This window comes from Ctenocephalides felis, unplaced genomic scaffold, assembly GCF_003426905.1.
Source record: "Ctenocephalides felis isolate EL2017-DRISC unplaced genomic scaffold, ASM342690v1 CF-g0.4_SCAFFOLD_01886, whole genome shotgun sequence".
NCBI lineage: Eukaryota > Metazoa > Arthropoda > Insecta > Siphonaptera > Pulicidae > Ctenocephalides > Ctenocephalides felis.
The window spans coordinates 133,416,343-133,429,483 of NW_020538040.1; the positions used below are offsets into that span (position 1 = coordinate 133,416,343).

Sequence of the window (13,141 nt, forward strand, 5' to 3'; positions counted from 1 at the left end):
TGATTGTATTGCGCTTTTCGTTCCATATCTCTAGAACGACTAGACCTACATCTGTCAAAAACTAATTAGCACATCTCCCCGCCAAAACGAATTGAATGTTCTTTGAACCATTGAAATTAGTTGATCCGTGCTCTCAATTTCGTGGACGAAAAATTGAATCTAAATATATACACACACACATACATCTATAAAAGATAAGTATAAAATCAGTGCAAAAATGATAACATTCTAGATCCTTCCCCCACAAAGTAATGCCTAACGGTGGTTTCCGTGGGAACCAGAGGCAAGGGCAAAGCGGAGGTTTTAGTTGGTATTATACTCGGGCGGTATTGAGTCCGATATACCCAGGCAGAACACCAGTCTGGGATGCATGAAGGCATTTCCTTCGCTATACAAAAAAACATACATACATCATTTTTTTTCTGAACTATGCTATAATGTTCAGAAATCTATCAAAAAATAATCAATAATCAATATAAATTATTCAATAATTAATAATAATTGATTGAAATATTTTTGAATTGTTTAAAATATTCTGTAAAATTATAAGTTCTTTAAATTGGGGACGAGCGTAATCTAGAAACAACTTAGATGTATGTTTACAAGATTTTTTTTCATAATTTTGAATTTTTTTCTGATAATTTCGAAATTCATTGGAAAAGCCTTTCTTTACACCGTTGTTGTACCATTAGCGTAGAAATTAATAAATATACATTTGGTTCAGAATAGTTGAAACACTTAGTAATCTTTATAACATGGTTTATTCACAAAATAAAAATATAGAGTTGAAATTAATAATTCTTGTCTGCGATGTATATGTTATGGCGGTCCAAATCAGAGAGAGTTAGTCGGCTTCTTCTTTGCAAAAACTTGGCGTCCTGAGTTGCCATAGCAGTCATGAGTGTCCTTCCCAAAGCCTCGTGTACAGGTTGCCAGAGCAATGACATCTGTCCTTTCAAGCTTCAGGACCATAGATAAAAGAAGAGTATGTTCGGGACGGTGAACATAAATGTCAGATGGCATAACACCGTGAACACATGCACAATATTTTTCGAATCATTGTAAACGAATGATCCGTTCTATCAAAAACATCATGACCATATTTACATCCTTTGCGCTCCGTACCTCCGAAACGGCTAGATGCGCCTTTTGCTAAAACTAATCAGTACGTCTAGTGGTCGGTACGAACCGAATGTTTTTGAATCATTCAAATCGGCTGTTCCATACTGTCAAAAACTTCGTTTAAAAATTAAAACTCTTGGTGCGGAACCCAAATGAATGGGAACAAAAATATTATTAATTATTATTTTTTCAATAAAATATTTGGCTTTTTATGTATATGCGTCCAGTAATCATTTTTCATCACCAAATGGCTTTTTTTAAACTTTTATTTCAAGATGTCATGAACCTGTGTTCACAAAATCATAGTCAATTCTTCATTCTGTTCATGCAAGTAAACTGTTTTTCGATTAATTCAAATCGGCCGCTTTGTTCTATGACAAACTGCCATTGTTGTCACTTTTTGTTCCTCATCTTTGAAACGGCTGGACCTGCCTTTGCCAAATCAGTGCGTCTTCTGATCAATAGAAAATCGAAATTGAATCGTTCAAATCGGTTCATCCATGCTCTATAAATCGCCGACAAGGAATTGTATCCGCACACACACGCAAACACAGACACCCACTGGTACATACACACACACGCACGCACACATAGAAAATTTGTTTCTATGATATGCAAAAATATTCAGAAGGCTTTGATACAAAGATATATAAAAAAATATTTTCGATTTTTTGCGACCACTATAACTTACTCTACTGAAAGTTGAAAATTAAATATTCGAGGATTTATTTTTTTAATTTTTTTAATATTAGAAATGTTATTTAACAGACGAACGAAATGAATAATTAATCAATTATAATACGTATATAGTATATTATCATTAGGTATATATGGGGGCATAGCAAAAAATAGCTATTAAACATAATTCAAGGCGTTCAAAATAAAATTCTGATCATGAGCCACACATTACACGCCAACATGGATCATACATCAAGCCACGACACGCTCACCGTTAGTGTTCAAATCGCAATCGCCGTGTCCAATTACTAAAGCAGAATCGATGTCTATTCAAACGATTCAGCCAATAAAGTGTGTCCAGTAATCCAGACAAAAGCGATCTCTGATCTCATTTAGATAGATGTATTCATATATTTTTTATTTTCTATAGTAGGGGAGACTGTGTAGGGGTGTGACGGGGTACGGTAGTGACAATTACTTCATTTGTCCTCGACGACTTTAAAATAGTATCGTCAAAATTATCCACACTTTACTTGTTTTAACCGTCCTTTAAGCCCCGATTTACTCTATGCAAAAAATATATTGTGTAGTATATCAAATAAAATAGATAGAAAACTAGGGGCGCATGGCATCGTGCCTTAAGGCAAATTGCTGGGACTTCACGTACCAAAAATTTTTTTTTAAAGATTAACATTTTCGAAAAAAATTTACTCTGAAAAAATTTGATTTTTGAGAAACTATAAATTTTTGACAAAAATTTACTTTTTAATAATATTAATATAATATAGATAGCTAAATGCCGAAGTCGAAACAAAATTAATTATTAATAATTATTAATTATTACATATTAAATATTCGATAAATATTAGAATAATTTAATTCGATTAGATGAGATTTAATTGCTTGTCAGCATGTTCTAATATATTTTAAACTCTATACACCAGTGAATAAAGTTAAGCAAAATTTCAAAACAACATTAATTTAGTAACAGCTGCTGATAAATTAAAGTGTTATTGGATTATTATAATGGAAAATCGCGTCAGAACACTTTTGCGCAAAATTTCATTTACTGAAGTCAATATTTATAGAATTAATCGAAAAGGGAAAAATAGAGTCTATACATTTTTTAAAATGTCATATAATTATGATTTTGTTGTTAATTTGCAAATTACATCACATAAATATAACGGTCATAGACATCTTTTTACATTGTTTTTGTTTATTGTGATAAATCGTAAATTGAAACTTTTATATATCTCGCATTTTATGTAGCTGACACTACATAATTCTTTGGTTTAACTTCGAAAAAACTAGTGGGGCGCATGGCATCTAGCCTTAAGACAAATTGCTGGAACTTCCCGTACCAAATATCATTATTTTTTTAAAAACGATTAACATTTTTGAAAAAATTTTACTTCGAAAAAATTAGATTTTTGACAAGCTATAAATTGACAAAAAATTACTTTTTTTGAAAAAAAATGTTTTCTTTATTTTGACATATTTTGGGAATTCTGAAGTTTTTTCAAAGCAATCGTACTTCTTTAACTGCATAGAGACAAAATATAAAGCGCGTAAGCGCCGCGTCGCTGTCTAACGGATAAACATTGGTACGGAACCCATAGGAATGTAAACAAAATTTATACTTATTGTTAAAATCTCTATAAAATATCTGATAATTTGATGTGCATATCTCTAATGATCATTTTTGACCGCCAAATGGCATTTTTTTACTTTTTTCATTAGATCTCCGAAACCGCTAGACTTGCCTTTATGAAAATTTGACCAATTCTTTATCTTGTCAATACAAGTAAAATGTTTTTTGAATTTTCAAAATCGGACGCTCCGTTTCCTTAAAAACTAAGTTACCGTTTTTGGCACTTTTTGCCCCGTACCTTTGGAACGGCTAGACCTGCCTTCGCCAAAAACTAATCAGCACGTTTCCTTATCAATACAAATCGAATGTTTTTTGAATTATTTAAATCGGTTGATCGGTGTTCTCAAAATCGTCGACGAAAATTTGTATCCGCACACACACACACGCACATACATCTATTTTTTCTAAGGTATGCCAAAATATTCAGAAACCTTTGAAACGTAAAGATATATAAAAATTTTCATTTTCGATTTTTTTGCGATTACTATAACTTATCCTACGGGAAGTTGAAAATTACTTTATTTGTATGTTTTATTTTTCAAATATTAACTTCCCGTAGGGCAAGTTATAGTAATCGCAAAAAAATCGAAAATGAAAATTTTTATATATCTTTACGTTTCAGAGGTTTCTGAACATTTTGGCATACCTTAGAAAAAATGGATGTATGTGTGTGTGTGTGTGTGTGTGTGTGTGTGTGTGTATGTATGTATGTGTGTGTATGTATGTGCGGATACAAATTTTCGTCGACGATTTCGGGAACACGGATCAACCGATTTGAATAATTCAAAAAACATTTGATCCGTATTGATAAGGAGACGTGCTGATTAGTTTTTGGCAAAGGCAGGTCAAGCCGTTCCGAAGATACGGGGCAAAAAGTTTCGAAAACGGTAACTCAGTTTTTAAGAGAACGGAGCGTCCGATTTTAATAATTCAAAAAACATTTTATTTGTATTGACAAGATGAAGAATCGATACAACTTTCATGAAGGTAGGTCCAGCGGTTTCGGAGATATAGAGGAAAAAGTAAAAAAATGAGCCATTTGGCGGTCAAAAATGATCATTAGACATATGCACATCAAATTATCAGATATTTTATAGAGATTTTAACAATAAGTATACATTTTGTTAACATTCCTATCGGTTCCGTACCAATGCTTATGCGTTAGACAGCGACGCGTCGCTTACGCGCTTTATATTTTGTCCCTATGTAGTTAAAGCAGTACGATTGCTTTGAAAAAAAAGTTCAGATCTTCCACAATATGTCAAAATAAAGAAAAAATTTTTTTTTTCAAAAAAAAAAATTTTTTAAAAAAAAATTTTTTTTTTTTAATTTTTTTTTTTCGAAAAAAACTAATGTTTTGTCCAATTTATAGTTTCTCAAAAATCTTATTTTTTTAAAGTAATTTTTTTTCAAAAATGTTAATCGTTTTAAAAAAAATAATAATAATTTTTGGTACGGGAAGTTCCAGCAATTTGCCTTAAGGCACGATGCCCTAATTGCCTTAAGACAGAATTCCACTTACAGCTAGTTAGTTTAATTTTTGTGAGTATTTCTCCTGGTGTAATACTGTATATACATCAAAAACTTACTGAATGATGATATACATACCGTGTCAGAACGTAGAAATAAATATCTCATTATTTACTGTTTTTTTTAACTTCCCGTAGGGCAAGTTATAGTAATCGCAAAAAAATCGAAAATGAAAATTTTTATATATCTTTACGTTTCAAAGGTTTCTGAACATTTTGGCATACCTTAGAAAAAATGGATGTATGTGTGTGTGTGTGTGTATGTATGTATGTATGTATGTATGTATGTATGTATGTATGTATGTATGTATGTATGTATGTATGTGTACGTGTGTGTATGTAGGCGCGGATACAAATTTTCGTCGACGATTTTGGGAACACGGATCAACCGATTTGAATAATTCAAAAAACATTCGATTCGTATTGATAAGGAGACGTGCTGATTAGTTTTTGGCAAAGGCAGGTCTAGCCGTTCCGAAGATACGGGGCAAAAAGTGCCGAAAACGGTAACTCAGTTTTTAAGAGAACGGAGCGTCCGATTTGAATAATTCAAAAAACATTTCACTTGTATTGACAAGATGAAGAATCGATAAAGGTAGGTCTAGCGGTTTCGGAAATATGGAGGAAAATGAGCCATTTGGCGGTCAAAAATTATCATTGGACATATGCACATCAAATTATCAGATATTTTATAAAGATTTCAACAATAAGTATACATTTTGTTAACATTCCTATGGGTTCCGTACCAATGCTTATGCGTTAGACAGCGACGCGGCGCTTACGCGCTTTATATTTTGTCCCTATGCAGATAAAGTAGTACGATTGCTTTGAAAAAAAGTTCAGATCTTCCACAATATGTCAAAATAAAAAAAATAAAATTTTTTTTCAAAAAAAAAAAAAATTAATTTTTTTTTTTTTTAATTTTTTTTTTATTAAAAAGTTATTTTTTGTCCAATTTATAGTTTCTCAAAAATTTTTATAAAAATAATAATTTTTGGTACGGGAAGTTCCAGCAATTTGCCTTAAGGCACGATGCCTTAATTGTCTTAAGACAGAATTCCACTTACAGCTAGTTTATTCGACGATTAGCTGCAAATTAACACATCAAGAAGACAAGAGTAGAGTGTCGGAATCTAGAGGTAAGTGGATAGATAAACTCTTAAAGAACCTTTCTCTAGGCGATATAAAACCATAGCAGTTCCTAAAGGAGGGGTTAGTGAAGATATCATACTCAAACTCTGGTCAGAGCACCTTCCACACCACATTCGGCCGCAGCTCATAGTATCTCGGCATCTTGGCTTGGAGGCCCTTGCATAAGTAGCCGACATTTTAGTCGATCACTGTGGCCTCAGATCATATGTCATATGTGTGTCATAGCACACAAGACTTCATTTGAACAGGACCGCCATGAAACGCTGCTTATGTCATGCGTCCAGGAGGGCATTGTTACAGACTGAAAGGCAAACGAATGAACAGCAGGAATTACACAATCGACCAAGACCAAGAAGTGGTTCTAGACATATTTCCAGGACACCTATTCGGGGAGCAGTTTGTTTTCATCATTATATATTCGGTGACAAAGCCATGAAGTGTGTGGAACCCTACATGCTAAAATCTTTAAACCGGCCGGAAAACTGGCTTCACCGTCATTAATAGTAGCATGCAATGATGGTGAAATAAATTCTGTTTGCTCTGAGCTCTGCTCATACATAGCAGACAAAAAAAGTTCAATCCAATTACTCATTGATTCAGGTTCAATTTTGTCTGTATTACCAACAAAAAGTTTTCAAATTTTCAATCCAGGGACGAACTAGTTTTATATCAAATTTTTTCAAACTCCAGCAGGATATCCACGTGTGGCAAGAGGACCTTGGAACTGGATTTATCGCTGTGCATAATTTTTACCTGGCAATTTGTTGTTGCGGACGTAGCCACGGTCATCATGGGAGCTGACTTCTCAAACCACTGTAACATGTTGATAGACTTAAAGGGCAGGAGATTGATAGATTCGACCACAGGCTTTACTTCTGATGGTCAGGTACTCGAGGCACAGCAAATAAATAAATCTACGGTTAACTAGGCGGAGTCTTTCAAGGATCTACTCGCACAATATATCTCAATATCAAAACCATAGGTGATCACCAGTCTGAAACCATGTCATTTTCCCCATAGAATGACAACAACAGGTCTACCAGTAGCTGCCAGGTTCAGGAAGATCTTCGGAGAAAAAGCTGCTGCAGCTAGGTCCGAAATGGGTAAGCCCTATACATATGGTTTCAAAGAAGGATGGCACATTCAAACTGTGTGGTGATTATAGGGAGCTGAACGCATCACGCTGTCTGACAGATATTCTCCACCTTCAATCCAAGATGTAATTACTGCTCTGCATCAAAAAACAGTATTCTCAACAATAGATCTAGCAAAAGCATGCTACCGAATACCCATGCAAGAAGAGGATGTTAAAAAACTGCAATTATTACTCCATGGGGACCCCTTGAATATCTTTGTATGCCATTTGGACTTAAAAACGCCACCAGACATTCCAGAGGTACATCAATCATATTTTCCAAGATTTTAATTTTGTATTTGTATACATATATAGACAACTACCTGGTAGCATCATCGTCATCTTCAAATGGTTTTTGAGAGACTGCAAAAGTATTCACTTATAATCAACGTAGAGAAATGCGTCTTGCGTAAACATGAGGTAAATTTTCTGGGATATACCCAGATATGCAGCAGGATATTCTCCTTTACCAAACGAGTAGAGAAAATCATAAATTATCCACAACCTTCTACAGTACTGGAACTCCGAAGATTTTTGGGCAAACTACTATTGCAAATCAATACCACAATCAGCTAAAATTCAAGGACTACTTTATGATTATTTGAAATCTCCAGTGAAAAATGATAAGGCTCCTATCATATGGAATGACAACCTACAATTAGCTTTCAATAAACTTAAGGAAGCTCTAGCAAATGCAGCTTTTCTGCATTATCCTGCAGGTATAGCTAACATTAATTTAATAACGGATTCATCAACCACGGCTATATGAGCTGCATTAGAACAAGAAGATAATGGTGTCTGGCATCCAATAGGCTTTTTTTTTTGAAAACTTACATCTACAAAATAGAGATACTTTACATATGACCGGGAACTTTTAGCCATTTTTGCTGCAATCAGATACTTTGAATATCTTGAAAACTGATCACAAACCAATTACATATGCTTTTCAACAGAAACTGGAAATGGCTCAGATCGAAAGCAGCTAGAATACATTTCACAGTTTTCCACTGATATCATATATGTAAAAGGTAAACAAAACGTGGTTGCAGATTCCTTGCCAAGGATCAATTTCATTCAAATGCCTACAAAGTTGACAGCAGAAGAAATTTCCCAAGAGCAGAGCAAGGATGTTGAGATGCAGACTATATTAAATGGCAATACTTCTCTGAACTTACACAAATTGACATTAAATTATGTAGTTTACTGCAACATTCAAGATAATTTTATGAAGCTCTATCTTTCGCAAAGTCTTCGCAGAATTGCCTTTAAGATAGTACATGGAAATTCACTATGCATGGAAAGCACTGGGATTACTTCAAAAAAGTTTCTAAGAAAATATGTGTGGCCTGGGATTGGAAAAAATGTCATAATGTCGACCCGCCACTGCATTCTTTGTCAAAAATCCAAAATCCATTACAATCACCTCACTCCTATTCATATTCCTATTCCTGAAAACAGATTCTCTCATATCCATTTTGACATAATTATATTACCTAATATTAATAGATTTTCTTATTGCCTTACTATCATTGACAGGTTTACAGATGGCCAGAAGCCATACTTATCAAGGACATTTCTGCAGACACTATTGTACAGACCTTATTTTCAAATTGAATATCGAGTATTTGTATACCTTGTGTGATAATATCTAATCAAGGAAGCCAATTCGAATCCGCTATATTCAAATCATTAACTCAAGCATCAGGTGCTGAGAAACTGCGAACAACGGCATACTGCTTACAATCCAATGGTTTGATTGAACGCTGGTATAGAACCCTGAAGGCAGCTTTAATGCGTTCCCCTGAGCACTGGATCTATTTATTACCTGTAGTCTTACTAGGTTTACGTGCTTCATACAAGGAAGATCTAAAATCATCTCCTGCTGAGAAGGTATATGGAACCACTTTAAGACTACCAGGCGATTTCTTCACATCTCAAGAACTGCCATCCGATCCACAAGTTTTTCTGGACTTTCACAGGGAAGCCAACGACCACTGCTCACCATAATAAAACCAAAATGTTTTTACTGAAGGACATGGATACATGCACTCATGTATTTGTCAGAGCAGATCCGTTACTCATACCTCTTGAGCCTCCATATAGCGGAACATATAAAATTCTAGAAAGGTTTTCAGGTAGAGTGTACAGAGTGTAAATTTCTATAGACAGCATTAAAAAACATATTGGGTGACAGATTGAAACCAACATATACAATTAAAACAGATAATAAAATTGAACCAAGCATAGCACAAGAATTTAAACCACATCACTAGGGATCCTCCAAGAAAGACTTACACCAAAAAGGTCTCCTTCAAATTATGAACAAATAAATTTATTTATTCTTACAGATACTACACTATACTTCTCCTTACATTTTCGGAAAACACGGCGAATACACTTTTTTTGTCATTAAAAACAAGAGACTATTCCAAACGAAATTGCAAGAATCTGCTACGATAAAGAATTCAAGTATCTGCATTTTGGAGTACTTTACAACTACAAAAAATAAGAAAATATTTGCATTTTGAACAATTTTACGACCAACAATAAAAACGTGGCCACCTTCTGTTCGCAGCACCCTATATATTTATATATATATATATATATATATATATATATATATATATATATATATATATATTTATATATATATATATATACATATATATATATATATATATATATATATATATATATATATATATATGCATATGAAGTGGTGGAACTATAAAAAGAGTGCGCGTGAGGTTCACACGCGGTTGAAGTAAAATTCTTTTGCTATTGTACGAGATGGCATTTAAGTTAAAAATAAATATATCATATAACAATTTTGAATAATGTTCATCAGTAATATGGTAACACTCGTGATGCACACATCATTTAATGTCAACCATTATACATATTTACATAATAATAAATTCTAAATTTATAATAGCATTAAAAATATTTATAAAATTTGAAAACAATAATGCAATTAAAGTCATACGACATGATTCGTTTGTCATTGGAATTAGCATCTAGGACTTGAAATTTCATTAGAGAAACAAAGTAATTGCTGATTAATAAATTCTATAATATTCGTTCACACAGTGGACAGCTGTAATATAACAATCTTGAATAATTTCATTAACACTAGCAATAAATAAACTGCATAGATATTCGTTATAAAGTATATATGTATATAAATGATATACAGCTACACAAACTACTGTTGTGCTTTATCTCCTGTTTATAGTAATAAATCTAAATATCCATTCATTTTTCATCATTTATAAAAATATGCAACTTTGTAACACTTAATAGCCGTCTAAAAAGTTTCTGAGATATAATTCTAAGAAAGATATATTTTCGACATGTTGAAATAAAGCTGTACTGCTTTAATATTTTTTAATATCTTTAAAAATGCAGAGGTTTATTATGTTAAACAACGCCTAAATATATATTATTTTCATAATTTCACTTGTCATGTAATTGTGTTCGAAGAACTTCATGTAAATAAAATTAACATACAATCATTATTGATTGCTCATTTTTTTAATTTTTTGCTGGCGATACAGTTTCATTCTTTGTACAGTTGTAGTATCTGTCTTGCATATAAAAATAATTTTTATTTCAGTAACCTCAAAAATATACAATAATATATAGTAACCACGAATAATACAAATTACTTCAATAAACTTACGTTTCTTATACGGCATAGATTGTTCATTTTTATTATTCTTTGCACTATAATTATTTATGGGGGACGGGATAAAATATTCTTCTGATTCAGACATTTTTTATTAACTCAAGATTTGTACTAATATTTAACCTTGAAATGTAATGACATAAAACACCGAATAATGAATAATATACTGCGCGCTTTCGGTGACGTACGCGCGTATAAAGTCACGCATATAAAGAAGACGACCAATCAGAATCGACCCATATAGAAATAATCTCATCTAAAGCGAACGACAAATCTTTGGCACTCGACCTTGCCGTAACTCACTTCCGTTGCATTTGTACGGATTTACACCCATGTCGCGCCTAAAGAAGTTTTACTTCAAAAATCACAAAAAATTGGAATGATGAGTCGCGTTTCTAGGGCAGTCACTAACTAATAATAATACAATCACATATATTATAAGTTTGTTCTATAGGTAGTAATCATTAAATATTATTAACTTCCCGTAGGGTAAGTTATAGTAATCGCAAAAAAATCGAAAATGAAAATTTTTATATATCTTTACGTTTCAGAGGTTTCTGAACATTTTGGCATACCTTAGAAAAAATGGATGTATGTGTGTGTGTGTGTGTGTGTATGTGTGTGTGTGTGTGTGTATGTATGTATGTATGTGTGTGTATGTATGTGCGGATACAAATTTTCGTCGACGATTTCGGGAACACGGATCAACCGATTTGAATAAATCAAAAAACATTCGATTCGTATTGATAAGGAGACGTGCTGATTAGTTTTTGGCGAAGGCAGGTCTAGCCGTTCCGGAGATACGGGGCAAAAAGTGCCGAAAACGGTAAGTCAGGTTTTAAGAGAACGGAGCGTCCGATTTTAATAATTCAAAAAACATTTTACTTGTATTGACAAGATAAAGAATTGATCAAATTTTCATAAAGGCAGGTCTAGCGGTTTCGGAGATCTAACGAAAAAAGTAAAAAAAATGCCATTTGGCGGTCAAAAATGATCATTAGACATATGCACATCAAATTTTCAGATATTTTATAGAGATTTTAACAATAAGTTTAAATTTTGTTTATTTTTCTATGGGTTCCGTACCAATGTTTACCCGTTAGACAGCGACGCCGCGCTTACGGGCTTTATATTTTGTCTCTATGCAGTTAAAGCAGTACGATTGCTTTGAAAAACAAGTTCAGATCTTCCAAAATATGTCAAAATAAAGAAAACATTTTTTTTCAAAAAAAAAAAAAATAAAAAAAAATTTTTTTTAAAAAAAAATTTAAAAAAAAAATTTTTTTTTTTCAAAAAAAGTAATTTTTTGTCCAATTTATAGTTTCTCAAAAATCTTATTTTTTCGAAGTAAATTTTTTTCAAAAATGTTAATCGTTTTTAAAAAAAATAATAATTTTTGGTACGGGAAGTTCCAGCAATTTGCCTTAAGGCACGATGCCCTAATTGCCTTAAGACAGAATTCCACTTACAGCTAGTTTTTATTGATTAAGTCGATTACTTATGTGTATACAATTACAATTAAGAACTTGTTTAGTCGTACAATTCTGAAAACCTTACTAGTTATTCAGTTTGAATGTAAGACTTTTTATAATGATACGTGATTTGTTTCTTATATTAGTTTTAATTACATTTAACCGGTCTATTGATTTATTGTTTAATTATATTGTTGTTTTTTTTTCAATTTCTAGTATGTACTCGCGCGCTGCTTGTGTGAGGAGGGTTGTGGGTTCAAGACGCATCTCTGGACCACCTGATATCGTGCAGTAGCGATGTCCATTTTCAATTGAAAATATAGATCAAAAATATATTTTAAATTTTCGACACTGCGGTGCGCAATGGCAATAGAAAATTTCTCATACTATTCTTCCTAAATGGAGTTCAACTCATCTCACGGACCTGCTATCTGTTATTTAATACTGAAATGATGATTAACTATCATTTATAAAATACTTTTTTATATTATTTTATATCAGAGGGTGCGGTCTTAAATAGTATTATCGTTCACTATTAGCAACTAGTATTAGTTTACTATTATAACTACTATTAGTACTGGTATTATTTACAACAGTTTTTTAAATATTGCATTTTATTTTTCTATTTTTTGTTTAGATTTCCAATGAAGTAATCTGAGCGTAAAAATTTTTTCTTTGTATTTTTTGGGTCGATACAATTCAACACCATTG

At 32.6% G+C, this 13,141-nt stretch overlaps 1 long non-coding RNA gene across 1 annotated transcript in view; it reads left to right on the forward strand.

Moving 5' to 3' along the window:
• Positions 1 to 12,848, forward strand: part of LOC113377907 — a 32,746-nt gene extending 19,898 nt beyond the window's left edge. Inside the window, exon 4 of the long non-coding RNA XR_003367120.1 lies at positions 12,647 to 12,848. This is a non-coding gene — a long non-coding RNA (uncharacterized LOC113377907). The remainder of the gene's footprint in view (positions 1 to 12,646) is intronic.
• Positions 12,849 to 13,141: the final 293 nt, after the last annotated feature.